General features: G+C 40.3%; 1 pseudogene; it reads left to right on the forward strand.

Moving 5' to 3' along the window:
• Nucleotides 1–10376: 10376 nt before the first annotated feature.
• On the forward strand, nucleotides 10377–10549 carry LOC120524724 (annotated as a pseudogene).
• The last annotated feature ends 2175 nt before the right edge of the window (nucleotides 10550–12724 follow it).

Consider the following 12724-nt stretch of genomic DNA (forward strand, 5'->3'; position numbering starts at 1 on the left):
GTCTATTACAGAGCTGATTGTGTGGCGATCGGTTACGGGGAAAGAAAAGCACTGACTGCAGTGACGGCTTCGCCAATATAGAATATAAAACAGAAAGAGAAAATAACAACACAGCTAAAAACGCAGCGACAAATTTCGACAAAAGATAAATGCTTGTGTCATGAGCTGTTATGCAGTGTCCGCAACGGACGTGGCCATCCACCGTGATAAGCTACCTTACTGACATTGGCCAACGAAGGAGCCACCGATTCTTCCTCTGCCCAGTGCCACCACAAGCCTAGAGCCGCCCCTGAGTACTGCTGCAATAAATTATTTCATCGAAGTGAAACACATGTTTAATAACGTGCTTTAACCCCTATCATCATGAAAATAACATCACGTATACATCTCAGTATTTTAGTTATTCAGAGAGCTGTAATATCACGAATGTAATGGACTCTGTGTCCAGTTGGAGGAAGAGAGCCAGTTTAAGAAGCAAGTAGTGATTCACACACATAGAGCACATACGAGTAGAAGATCAAATACAAAACAAAGCATTTAACGTACTACTTTAATTACGATGTGATTTGAGAAACTGGTTAATTAAACGATTTTAAGATGAAGTTTATAATGTTCTACTAAATGACAAAATAAACTACGTGATTAAAGTGGAAATGTCGAGATTGAAGTTGACATTTCGTGCTTTTTCCCCACCGTGTGCCTTTTTCTCTGTACCCTAATAAACTTAAATATGACACTCAGACAGTGGGCTTACAACTCTTCTTTTCACGGCAACTTTGATAAGTGACTTCTTTTTTATTTCCGGCACTGTGCGATTTTGTGAATGTGAGCTTTCAAGTTTCTCCAACACGCTATGTCACTCGATCAACTTCATTTTGTTGATTATAACACGGTTTATTTGAACAAATAGTATGTTTTTCCTTTGCCTCCACTTGGTATTCGCTGAAATTCTTATATTTTCCCCGTGCTTTTCCCATTGTCTTTTCACAGAAGGCTGTGCTTAAGGGCGATTTATATTGATTTGCATATTCAAAGAGGCGTAATTCTGGGAGGATTTGGGGCGTTACATAATGCGCGTGCACGAGCGTTAGTTTTCACGCTGATCGGGATTTATGTAGCGGAAGAACGTGGAAGTTGGAGTACGCACAGATTCCTGCATCTGGATTTTTCTGTGTGTAAACACATTTCGGCTTTTGTGCTTACGCCATGTTATAGTGCGAGTTCTACGCACGGCGTTATACATGAGGCCCCTGGGCTGTGACACAGCCGTGCTTCTATGGGATAAATTTAACAGAAGAAAATATCAATACTTTTAAGACTTCTGAACTCTTTTGAGACCTTTGCCAATGGGACGACACGTAGAAGGATGACTTACAGAAACGTAACTGCCATGCTGTTGAAGGTTGCTTGTCCGTTGCTAAGGCAATCGCAGCTTCGCAACACCACAGAAACAACTACAAGCTGACCACTGCTAAGTGCAAAGCGCTGGGTGCTCAATGGGTGATACAGAGAACATTATAACTTGGACACTGAACTGGCTGATCTAGGCCTGACCCTGCCTGTTTGCTGTGTCTGTGTATAGTAGAATGGTAGATCCCACTACAATAAATAACCTTGCTGTTCCTGTTTTGAGGAGAATAAAGCTGGTTTTGTTAAAATACTTAGACTCAGCCTAATCTTTGGGGTGGAAAACAGTATCTCAGGTGTCACATGGTACCAGGAACGGGGACTTGCATTAATAGAACCCCAAGAGACCACATAACCTCTCATTACTGGTGGAGCAAAATGAGGCTCCTGCGGCCAGAGCTGTTAGAAAGCAACTTCTAAATAGTCCGCCTTGATTTGCTCCAGCAGATCTCTTATAGGACCACAGATCTAGTTCACTACATCTATGGGGACACTAAAACATGCAAGACTATACTACTTTCTCTGAAATTTAAAGGGAAGAAGTTTAAGATATGGACTGCCATATCAGACATGTGACCCTGGCCTCTTTTAACACTAGAATCACCAGAGCCTATGAGAAAGCTCATAAATCCAGCCCACCTTAAATCCATTCTCACCTCTCTGTCAACGTCTTTTGTCCTGTAAATGTGTCGATAAGCAGCAAGCAGCCTGGTATCCCATCCCCCCGCCCACCGCTGCAGTTTATTTCGCAAAGACGTTTCTCAGTGCTGAGTGTTTATCTTCTAGTGAAGTGCTGGAGCTTTATAGGATAAAATAGTACATCATCATTTGGAATACATACATTTCATGTGTGTTCTGTGTTAACAAACATCTATGTAAAAACGTAGTTAACACAGAAACATTTTTCATGTTTTAGTAATAATTGAAAAAATGTAGACATGAAATGTATAATGTGTGAAGCCTGAAATACAAATATGAAATAAACACTTTCACAAAAGGTACAAGTAAAGCAAAAGAAGTGCACTTTTATTCAAGAATATAACCGAAGAAAAAAGAAAGCAGGTGTTAGGCGGTTGATACGTCAGCTTGCGTGGTGCAATGCTAAGAACTGCTGACTCCCAATCAAGAGCTTCTGGGTTCGATGCTGGCAGCTTCTCAAGTTTACCGTTTTGAGTAGAGAGCTGCTATTATTGTTAATATTATACAATAAAAACATATATTTGATTTGCGTCTGTAACAACCGCTGTAAATTTATAGTGCTTGTCAAAGTTAGCGTTTTTTTATTCAGTTTTACTCTCTCAGTCATATTCACACTCTCCCTGATCTGACGCTGCTGTTTTCAAATAAAGACGCGCTATAACAGAGGTGTACTCAGATCGGAGAAAGAGAACAGAAGCCCTCCCTACAAAAAACGTCCACTCACATATAAAAACAACACAGCAGCACCAGGCATAAAGGCGAAAGATTGCACCGTTTGGATACAGGGCAAAGTCCAACGTCATCGTGCCAATCACCTGTCCTTCAAAGAAACTCGGCTGTAGGTTTCAAAGTCACAGCTTTGCAAGTTCATCTCAAACACAAAGAACTGGAACAAAAACGCTGCAATTTTCTGAAGCTCTCCACTTCCTAACAGAAAAAGTCCTTCCGAGTGTAAAAATTGCATTTTCTTAACCAAAATGAATGAAAATATCAAGTTAGCAAATAATGTGGGTCACTCAGCTATACCTGAATAAGCATGTAAAATGAATTGTGAGAGAAATGCTTGAGTCGCAGTGTGTACTATCAGGGTAGTTCGGTCCTGTGAGTTATACCAGCTTGGTGGTGCTTACAGGAAACGTTTACTGGCAGTTGTTCCTTTTTAAAGACTGTACTAGCTTTGGGATGATAATATATCTGCTTATATAAATAGTAATCTTTACAATTTAACTTGTATTGTTAATTGTTGTAAGTTGTAAGTCACACTAATGGAACTGTAAAGCCCATTTCTTTCTGCTGTATCTATTAACTTAAAAATACATGCGTACCACTGATGAGATGATGACAACTTTGACTGTGTTTCTCATTCTAATTAGATGTTTATGTTTTGATTAAAGGATCTCCACTGGGTAACCTTTCTTCTCTCCTTGAGGACCTTCACCAGGACTCTGCTCATAACTCTAATTATCTCCCCAAAGGACAAAAATGAGGAATATCACCCCTGTCTCCAAAAGGAAGCCATTCTGTTTCAGAACAGCATCTGATGAACAGGTGAGCTCTTTGAATTTCTGCTATTAAGGGAATCATTTATGGAAGCAAGTTCTTTTCATTTATATTTTCAAAAAAATAAAGTTTATTTTGATTTTATTTTTTAAATTAATAATTGAAGAAGATACATATTGGTAAGATTTTTAAGGAAAAAAGAACTGCATTTCCTGGTATTTTTCTTACATTTACAAAAATGAAACGTGAAATGTATATATAATATATATGTAAAATATATATTTAGCTATCAATATAATATAATATATTTTAAAATATGTTACAATATTCTTGAAGTATAAAAATAGTGCGTAATATACCAGAATATGCTGTAAGATAAATTATTGCAGTTTTTGTATAGTGCAATATATATTTCAAAATATGAAAATTTATTTCTCAATAAAGTTTAAAATACTGAGAATAATATAATTCAAAGTTTAACCTTTCCAGGTTAACATATAAGACATGAATGATTTTTCATGGGACTCAGCACGAGGTATATAAAATGTCTTAACCACAATGGAAATATGTCTGTTACAGTAAATGAAGGGAAATGTATATTTCATTATATTTTAAATAGGATAAAAATATATCTTTTACCTTTTTATACATGCTATTTAAATAAATTAATAAATAGCTAGCTAGCTAGATAGATAGATTGTACTGTAGTTAAGCACTGTAATAACTGGGCCTAAAATTCTTTTCCTTTCTGGCTTTTTCTGTCAGTTATTTTTTCTTCTGGCAGAAAGCAAAATCAAAAGACAATTCAGAAGAAGGTTAGAGAATGCAAAATAATAATTGTAATACAGGAAATTAAAGGTGGACGGTGCTTCAAGAAGAACTGAAAATTAAGTCTTATCTTTTTATATATAAAACAACAAAGTGTCCGATGTCTGTGCCTGGATGTAATGTCCAGAGGGCACCGGAGGGCAGGAATGTCTTATGAACAAAAGGAACAAAGAAGTACAAGCAAAGAGGGATGTAAGGACTCGAATGTTCGAGTAATACAGACAACAAAACACACTTTGATTAAAACAGATTGTATGCCTTTTTTAATAAATGTGTGTTTTGTTAGACTAGTGAAAATGAAAATGAAAATGCTAAATATATTAAAGTGTCAGGATACAGTTAATGTAGTTAGACATTACACAATCATTGTCAAATGAAACTTTCTATATAAGATAATTATAGCAATAGCAGTTGTAAAATAAAGAAAAAGATGGGTTTAAGGTTATGGAATAATGGAAATTGCAAAGTTGATGGAACACTCACTGAGAGTTGTTTTGTAGGACATTTTGACAAATTTCAGTTTTCTAAGAGTTTATTGAAGCGTAAGCAGCAGTAGCATACAATATATTGTGGGATTCTAAACTTTTTAAAATTTTCCATGTCAGTAGCAGAGAATTCAGTGTCAGCTATTGCAGTAATGTGGCGTAGTGAGTGCCGCTGTTTCCTCCAAACACTAAAAGACTGGGTTTGACTTCCTGCTTAGTCACCATTTTCTTACACTTTCTTCTCATATCTGTGTGTTTTTTTCTCTAGAGACTTCTGTTTTCTCTTATTTGTTAATTGTTGTGATTGACTACAAATGAGGAAGTGAATGTGCCTCATGGCAGTGTTTCTCGAACACTGTGTCCGGTACGTCGCTAGTTGGTATCGTTCATAATGGTAGTGGGTGGCAGCGGGTCAGGCGCGTGGAGATCTTTTCTACTTTGTGCTAAAACATTCACGGAGTTTTATGATGTTTATTTTATAGGTATTGAAGATGAGTGGCAACATAGTGATTAGAATTGTTGCTTCACAACTCCAAAGATGAGGGTTTGACTTGTCTGTTCACTTTCTTTTGGAACTTTGCATGTTGTCCCCATGTTCACAAGGGTTTTCTCATCATACATTACATGTAATAATAATATTAATCATTTTTTTAATTTTTTCACTACTAAAAGCACTTTACTGCTGGTACTACTGTTACTCCAGCTTGGGGTTTCCATATTTAAAAAAGTGTCATCATTTCTACACGGTGTGAGTGAAATGTAAGCACAAACTCATAAACGAAAGTCTACCCTGTGCACTTTAATCAACTCTGAATTCTTTGATTTGTAATTTTAAACTGTGGGGTAAATTAAGGGAAAATGTGTCTTTGTTCAACATTATGGAGAGCACTGTAGGACGCAGTGCATTCCATGCTAAAATATATTCTGTAGGTTTGATATTAGGTAAAAATATCAAATATTTTAAGAAAAATGGTAAAAAAAGAGCTAGTCTTAGCAATGTGTTACATGTTCATTTCTGTAAAATAGTTAATAGAGATGAATAAAACTACTGCCACACTAACAAATGAATTATGACTGGGTTTGTAATATTAGAGCACGTTTCCACACATTGTCCTGTTCATGGAAAGTTACCGATTCTCAAGTAGCGAATCAAATAACTAAGCATCAAGCTGCAATCAAAATGAAAAGTAAGAATATTAAAGAATTAAGAAGCTCTTAATATCCAATTTATTCGAAATTGCATAATTTTTATTACAATTTACATGCTAAATGCTGCACTGATGACAGAACATTGATAATGCATTTTAAGCTATCACAATATGATTTGCTGTAGGAGAGATCTCAATATAAAATAACTGTCGAATGTCGATTATATATTTCAATGGCATATTAATATATTTTCAAAATATACTTCAATAAACAAAAATAACAAATATAAAAAAACAGATCGAAATATTGTATCTATATATTCTAATAAATATACTGTATGGCATATTATAACTATAATTTAATATATTTAAAAATATATTGTAGTGTCTCTTGTGGGCCCACCACCTGCAAGAGAGCCCATAGGGGTCAGGTGCAATGTGATATGGGTGGTGGCCGAAGGCGGGAACTCTGGCGTTCCGACCCTCGGTTGCCGAAACTGACTCTTGGGACATGGAATGTTACCTCTCTGGTGGGGAAGGAGCCTGAACTGGTGCGAGAGGTTGAGAGGTACCGGCTAGATATAGTCGGGCTAACCTCTACGCATGGTCTGGGCTCTGGAACCATTCTTCTTAAGAGAGGCTGGACTTTGTTCCACTCTGGAGTTGCTATGGGTGAAAGGCGTTGGGCAGGGGTGGGCTTGCTTATGGCCTCCTGGCTCGAGGCCTGTACATTGGGGTTCTAACTACTGGACGAAAGGGTTGCTTCCCTGCGCCTTTGAGTTGGGGGAAGGACTCTGACTGTTGTTTGTGCTTATGTGCCGAAAGGCAGAGTACCCAGCCTTCTTGGAGCCCCTGGAAGAGTGAAACCTGGAGAGGTGTGATTGGGAGGAACGGCCTCCCGATCTAAACTCGAGTGGTGTTCAGTTGTTGGACTTCTGTGCTGGCCATGGATTGCCCATAATGAACACCATGTTTGAGCATAAGGGTGTTCATAAGTGCACTTGGTGCCAGGATGCCCGAGGCCACAGCTCGATGATTGACTTTGTAATCATGTCATCGGATCTGCGACCTTATGTCTTGGACACCCAGGTGAAGAGAGGGGCTGAGCTGTCAACTGATCAGCACCTGGTGGTAAGTTGGATCAGATGGCGGGAGAGGCTGCCGAGACAGACCAGGCAGACCCAAACATATAATGAGGGTCTGCTGGGAACGTCTGGCAGAGGAACTGGTCAGAAAGATCTTTAACTGTCACCTCCGGCAGAACTTCAACCTCATTCCGAGGGAGTCTGAATGGGCCATGTTCCAAGCCTCCATTGTCAAAGCAGCTGAACGGAGCTGTGGCCACAAGGTTGTAGGTGCCTATCATGGCGGCAATCCATGAACCGGTGGTGGACACCTAAGGTTTGAAAGGCCATCAAGTTGAAGAAAGAGTCCTATTGGGTCTGGTTGACCAGAGGGACTCCTGAGGCAGCTGAGGGGTACCGGCAGGTAAAGCATGTGGCCACATCGGCTGCTGCAGAGGCAAAAACTTGTACATCGGAGGAGTTTGGGAAGCCATGGAAAATGACTTCTGCTCAGCATTGAGAAGGTTCTGGCAAACCGTCAAGCGCCTTAGAAGGGGAAAGCGGTGTTCCACCAACACTGTGTACAGTGGAGATGGGACCATGCTGACTTCAACTGCAGATGTTATTGACCAGTGGAAGGAATACTTGAAGGATCTTCTCAATCCCACCAGCATGTCTTCCTTAGAGGAGGCAGAGCTGGAGGACTCCGGGGGGCCCCATCCATATCAGGGGCCGAGGTCACCGAAGTAGTTCAAAAATTCAAAGGTGGCGAGGCCCCTGGAGTGGACGAGGTTCACCCTGGGCTCCTCAAGGCTCTGGATGTTGTGGGGCTGTCCTGGTTGACAAGTCTCTGCAACATTGCATGGACATCGGGGGCAGTGCCTCTGTTTTGGCAAACTGGGGTGGTGGTCCCCCTTTTTAAGAAGGGTGACCGGAGGATGTGCTCCAACTATAGGGAGATCACACTTCTCAGCCTCTCCGGTAAGGTCTATTCAGGGGTGCTGGAAAAGAGAGTTTGGTTGATGGTCGAATCTCGGATTCAAGAGGAACAATGCGGATTCTGTCCCGGCCGTGGAACACTGGACCAGCTCTACACCCTGGCCAGGATGCTGAAGGGGACATGGGAGCTTGCCCAACCAGACCACATGTGTTTTGTGGATTTGGAGAAAGCATTCGACCATGTCCCTTGAAGCATCCTGTGGGGTGTGCTCCAAGAGTACGGGGTACAAGGCTTGCTGTTACGAGCCATTCAGTCCCTGTACAGGAGGAGCAGAAGCTTGGTCTGCATTAATTAATAAGTCAAACTCATTTCCTGTTAAGGCTGCACTCCTCCAGGTCTGCCCTTTGTCACCGATTCTGTTCATAAGTTTTATGGACAGAATTTCTAGGCGCAGCCAAGGAGTGGAGGGGGTCTGGTTCGGTGACCTCAGAATCTCGTCTCTGCTATTTGCGGATGACATGGTTCTTTTGGCTTCATTGGACAGTGAACTCCAGCTCTCACTCGAGCGGTTTGCAGCCAAGTGTGAAGCGGCAGGGATGAGAGTCAGTACCTCTAAATCCAAGGCCATGGTTCTCTGCTGGAAAAGGGTGGAATGCTCTCTCCGGGTTGGGAACACAGTACTGCCTCAAGTGGAGGAGTCTTGTTCACGAGTGAGGGAAAAATAGACCAAGAGGTTGACAGATGGATCTGTGTGGCATCCGCAGTAATGCAGGCTCTGCAACGGTCCGTCGTGGTGAAGAGAGAGTTGAGCCAAAAGGCAAGGTTTTCGATTTACCAGTCGATCTATGTTCCTACCCACACCTATGGCCATGAGCTTTGGATAGTGACCGAAAGAGCAAGATCATGGATACAAACAGCCAAAATGAGTTTTCTCCATAGGGTGGCTGGAGTTTCCCTTAGAGATAGGGTGAGAAGTTCAGTTATCTGGGGGAAACTCGGAGTAGAGTTGCTGCTCCTCCGCATTGAGAGGAGTCAGGTGAGGTGGTTCGGGTATCTGGTCAGGATGCCCCCTGAATGCTTCCCTGCCTGGTGGGGGGGGGTGTTCCGGGCATGTCCCACAGGGCCGACCCAGGACATGCTGGAGGGATTATATCTCCCGGCTGGCCAGGGAATGCCTTGGGGTCCCCCCAGAGGAGCTGGAGGAGGTGGCCGGGGAGAGGGAGGTTTAGGCTTCCCTGCTTAGGCTGCTGCCCCCACGACCCGACCTCATATAAGCGGTGGACAATGGATGGACGGATATTATAGTATATTTTGTAAAATGTGTCTTACGGTATATTACTATTATTAAAATAAATAGAGAATATATAGAGAAATATCTTTTTGTATTTTGAAAATTATATTGTTAATACATAAAAATGGCAATTATCTACATATTTTACTATATATTTAAGTATACTGTGAGATATTCTAATATATTTATTCCTGAAGTATATTGTAATATATTCTGAAATATATTCATATTGGTATCAATGTGTTTTTTTTTAAACATTTAATTCACATTTATTTAATTTTTGTTTAGGATTGCTCCCTGCTTTGTATTCCCTGCTATTGGGGATATCCTGCAAGTCTGAATTGAGATTTGTTGCATTAATATTTTTTCAGTTCTCTATTAATTAATTGATTGATTGATTTGTATTTCACATTATAATATTCTTTAATTAAATCCATCAGTTTTAATAACCCGCTTATGCTGGGCAGGGGGCTTGTCACAATAATTTTTGGACTCCAGGCAAGGACAACACTTGGATAGGATGCCAGTTGTAGAAGAATAATTTTAGAGTAGCACAACATTCATCTTAAAGAAATAGCATGAAGGGTTAATAAATTTCAGAAACCTTTGCAGGAACATCAGGAAACTGGATAAAGGTCAAGTGAACAACAAAATGAACTGAAAGATGATTAAGAGATGACTAAGAAATCAGCAGATGTCCTATAAACTAGAATGGACAGTTGTTATATGCACAGAAATTTCAAGAGTGGTGGCTCAACCCAAAGGAATATGAAGAACCAGAATAATATACTTTTTTTAATATAAGTAATTTGGGTGTAAACCAACGAACCAACCAGAATAAAATGTATGCATTGATTGACACTGTATGTAAATTCAACAGTTTATAAAATTAACCTCTCTTTTTGGTTTTTCTGACCATTCTGACCGTACTGTAACAGACTGATTTTGAAGAATGCTCCCTCTAAGGCATTTTGAGGGAGGACTAATTAAAAGATACAATAGAACATAAAATATATTGCTTCTCTGCCTTTTGGCTAAGATCAATTGTAGCATCTGTTCTAATCAGTTTAAAATATATTTAGAAATAATTTTCATGTTTTACTATAAATTTAAGTATACGGTGAGATATTCAAAAACACCAATCTTTGAGCTCAAGGCAAGGACAACACTAGGACAGAGTGCCAGTCCATCACAGGGTGAACACACACACACACACCAGGGTCCATTTATCAACATCTATTTGCCTTACCTGCATGTCATTGGACAATCTGGAGTATCATGTGCAGTTCTGGTCACAACAGTACAAGAAAGACATAGCAGCACTTGAAGCTGTGCAGAGGAGAACAACAAAGTATATCCTGGGATTTAAGGACATGTTGTACTGTGACAGTGGTAGCGCTGCTGCCTCGCAGTTAGGAGACCCGGGTTCACTTCCCGGGTCCTCCCTGCGTGGAGTTTGCATGTTCTCCCGTGTCTGCGTGGGTTTCCTCCGGGCGCTCCGGTTTCCTCCCACAATCCAAAGACATGCCAGTTAGGTGGATTGGCGATTCTAAATTGGCCCTAGTGTGTGCTTGGTGTGTGGATGTGTTTGTGTGTGTCCTGCGGTGGGTTGGCACCCTGCCCGGGATTGGTTCCTGCCTTGTGCCCTGTGTTGGCTGGGATTGGCTCCGGCAGACCCCCGTGACCCTATTCGGATTCAGCGGGTTAGGAAATGGATGGATGGATGTACTGTGACAGACTCAGAGAATTAAACCTGTTTAGTCTCGAGTAGAGGAGTCTTTGTGGGGACCTAATCCAGGTATTGTAAAACCACAAAGGAATTGATAAAGCTGATCCAGCGAAATTCTGTCAACTTATGTGTGAATCATGCAATCAAGGACATCAGTGGAAATTAAGGGGAAGTACATTTAGGTCTGAAACCAAGAAGCACTTCTTTACACAAAGAGATATAGGAATCTGGAACAAACTACTGAGACACTGAATGAGATATAAGGACAGCTTAGCTATTAGCTAAACAAACAAACTTGACTGACCGAACTGCCTCCTCTTGTTTGTTAAATCTCTTATGTGAACACAGGGGCAACATGCAATATCCTGGACTCCTTATAATGTGGCAGCTATTCTACCATTGCACCTCTGTGTCATCCATTTAATAACATTAATTGTGAACTGCAGTTACTTTTATTAAGGACTGTCAGGATTATAGAATTTATTTAAAGATATGTTTCTTCAAAATTGTTATATATAATTTTTTTTTTCCAAACGTTTACAGAAACCATTATGTCTTCAACAAACGAAACCATCGATTCAATGAAAGTGTTCCTTATCACTGGATTTCTTCGATTCAGAGACCAAGAAAGCAGAAGAATTCTGTTTGGGGTCTTCCTTACTGTCTACGTTTTCATTCTTTTCGGAAACATTCTCTTAATCCTAATTTTTGTATCTGACAGAGCCCTTCACACCCCAATGTACATATTAGTCTGTGGCCTAGCCATTCTCGATGTCACCATCACCACTAACACTGTGCCCAGTATGCTAGTCCTATTTACACTTGAATCACAATACAGGTCTGTGCCTTTTGCCGCTTGTTTTACTCAAACAGCTATCTGGCTGGGTCTGTTTGGAACTGAGAGCTCCCTCCTTGCACTCATGGCCTATGATCGCTATATAGCCATCTGTCACCCTCTTCACTATTCCAATTTAATGACTAACCTTCGCATCTCAAAACTGATGGCTTCCTGCCTGGTGGTTGGGTGTCTTTGTGCGATTGTTACTTTGGCTCTTGTTCTCAGGCTTCCATTTTGTGGTGCTAACATAATTACTCACTGCTTTTGTGACATTGCTTCCCTTATGCTTTTGACCTGTGGTGACAATATGGACAATATGATCACTATGTATTTGATATTATGCATTGGCTTGAGTGTGTCTTTCCTCCCACTGGTATTTATCTTCTTCACCTATGTACGGATTATAATATCAGTTGTCAAGATTTCCAGCAAAGAAGCACGGATGAAGGCCTTCTACACGTGTGGGACACACCTGCTGGTCATTTCTGTCTTTTTCCTGGGAGTCATCATCACAGAGAGAATTCCTGTTACCTCTGTAGATAACCGCATAATGTGCCTGATAATACAGAATGTCTTTCCAGCCTTAATGAATCCTGTCATTTACTGTCTCAGGACTAGAGAGATTCAAAGCAGTTTGGCAAAAACTTTAAAGAAATGTAGAGCTTTAGCAGCTGGTAAATAGTTACTTTTAAAAGGTATAAGCAATTTGTACAAAAATTAGTTATTTAAGAACTTTTGTTTTTCAGATTTTTAGATATCTTAAATAAATTAAACAACATAACTGAACAATAATGT

This window comes from Polypterus senegalus, chromosome 2, assembly GCF_016835505.1.
Source record: "Polypterus senegalus isolate Bchr_013 chromosome 2, ASM1683550v1, whole genome shotgun sequence".
Taxonomy (NCBI): domain Eukaryota; kingdom Metazoa; phylum Chordata; class Cladistia; order Polypteriformes; family Polypteridae; genus Polypterus; species Polypterus senegalus.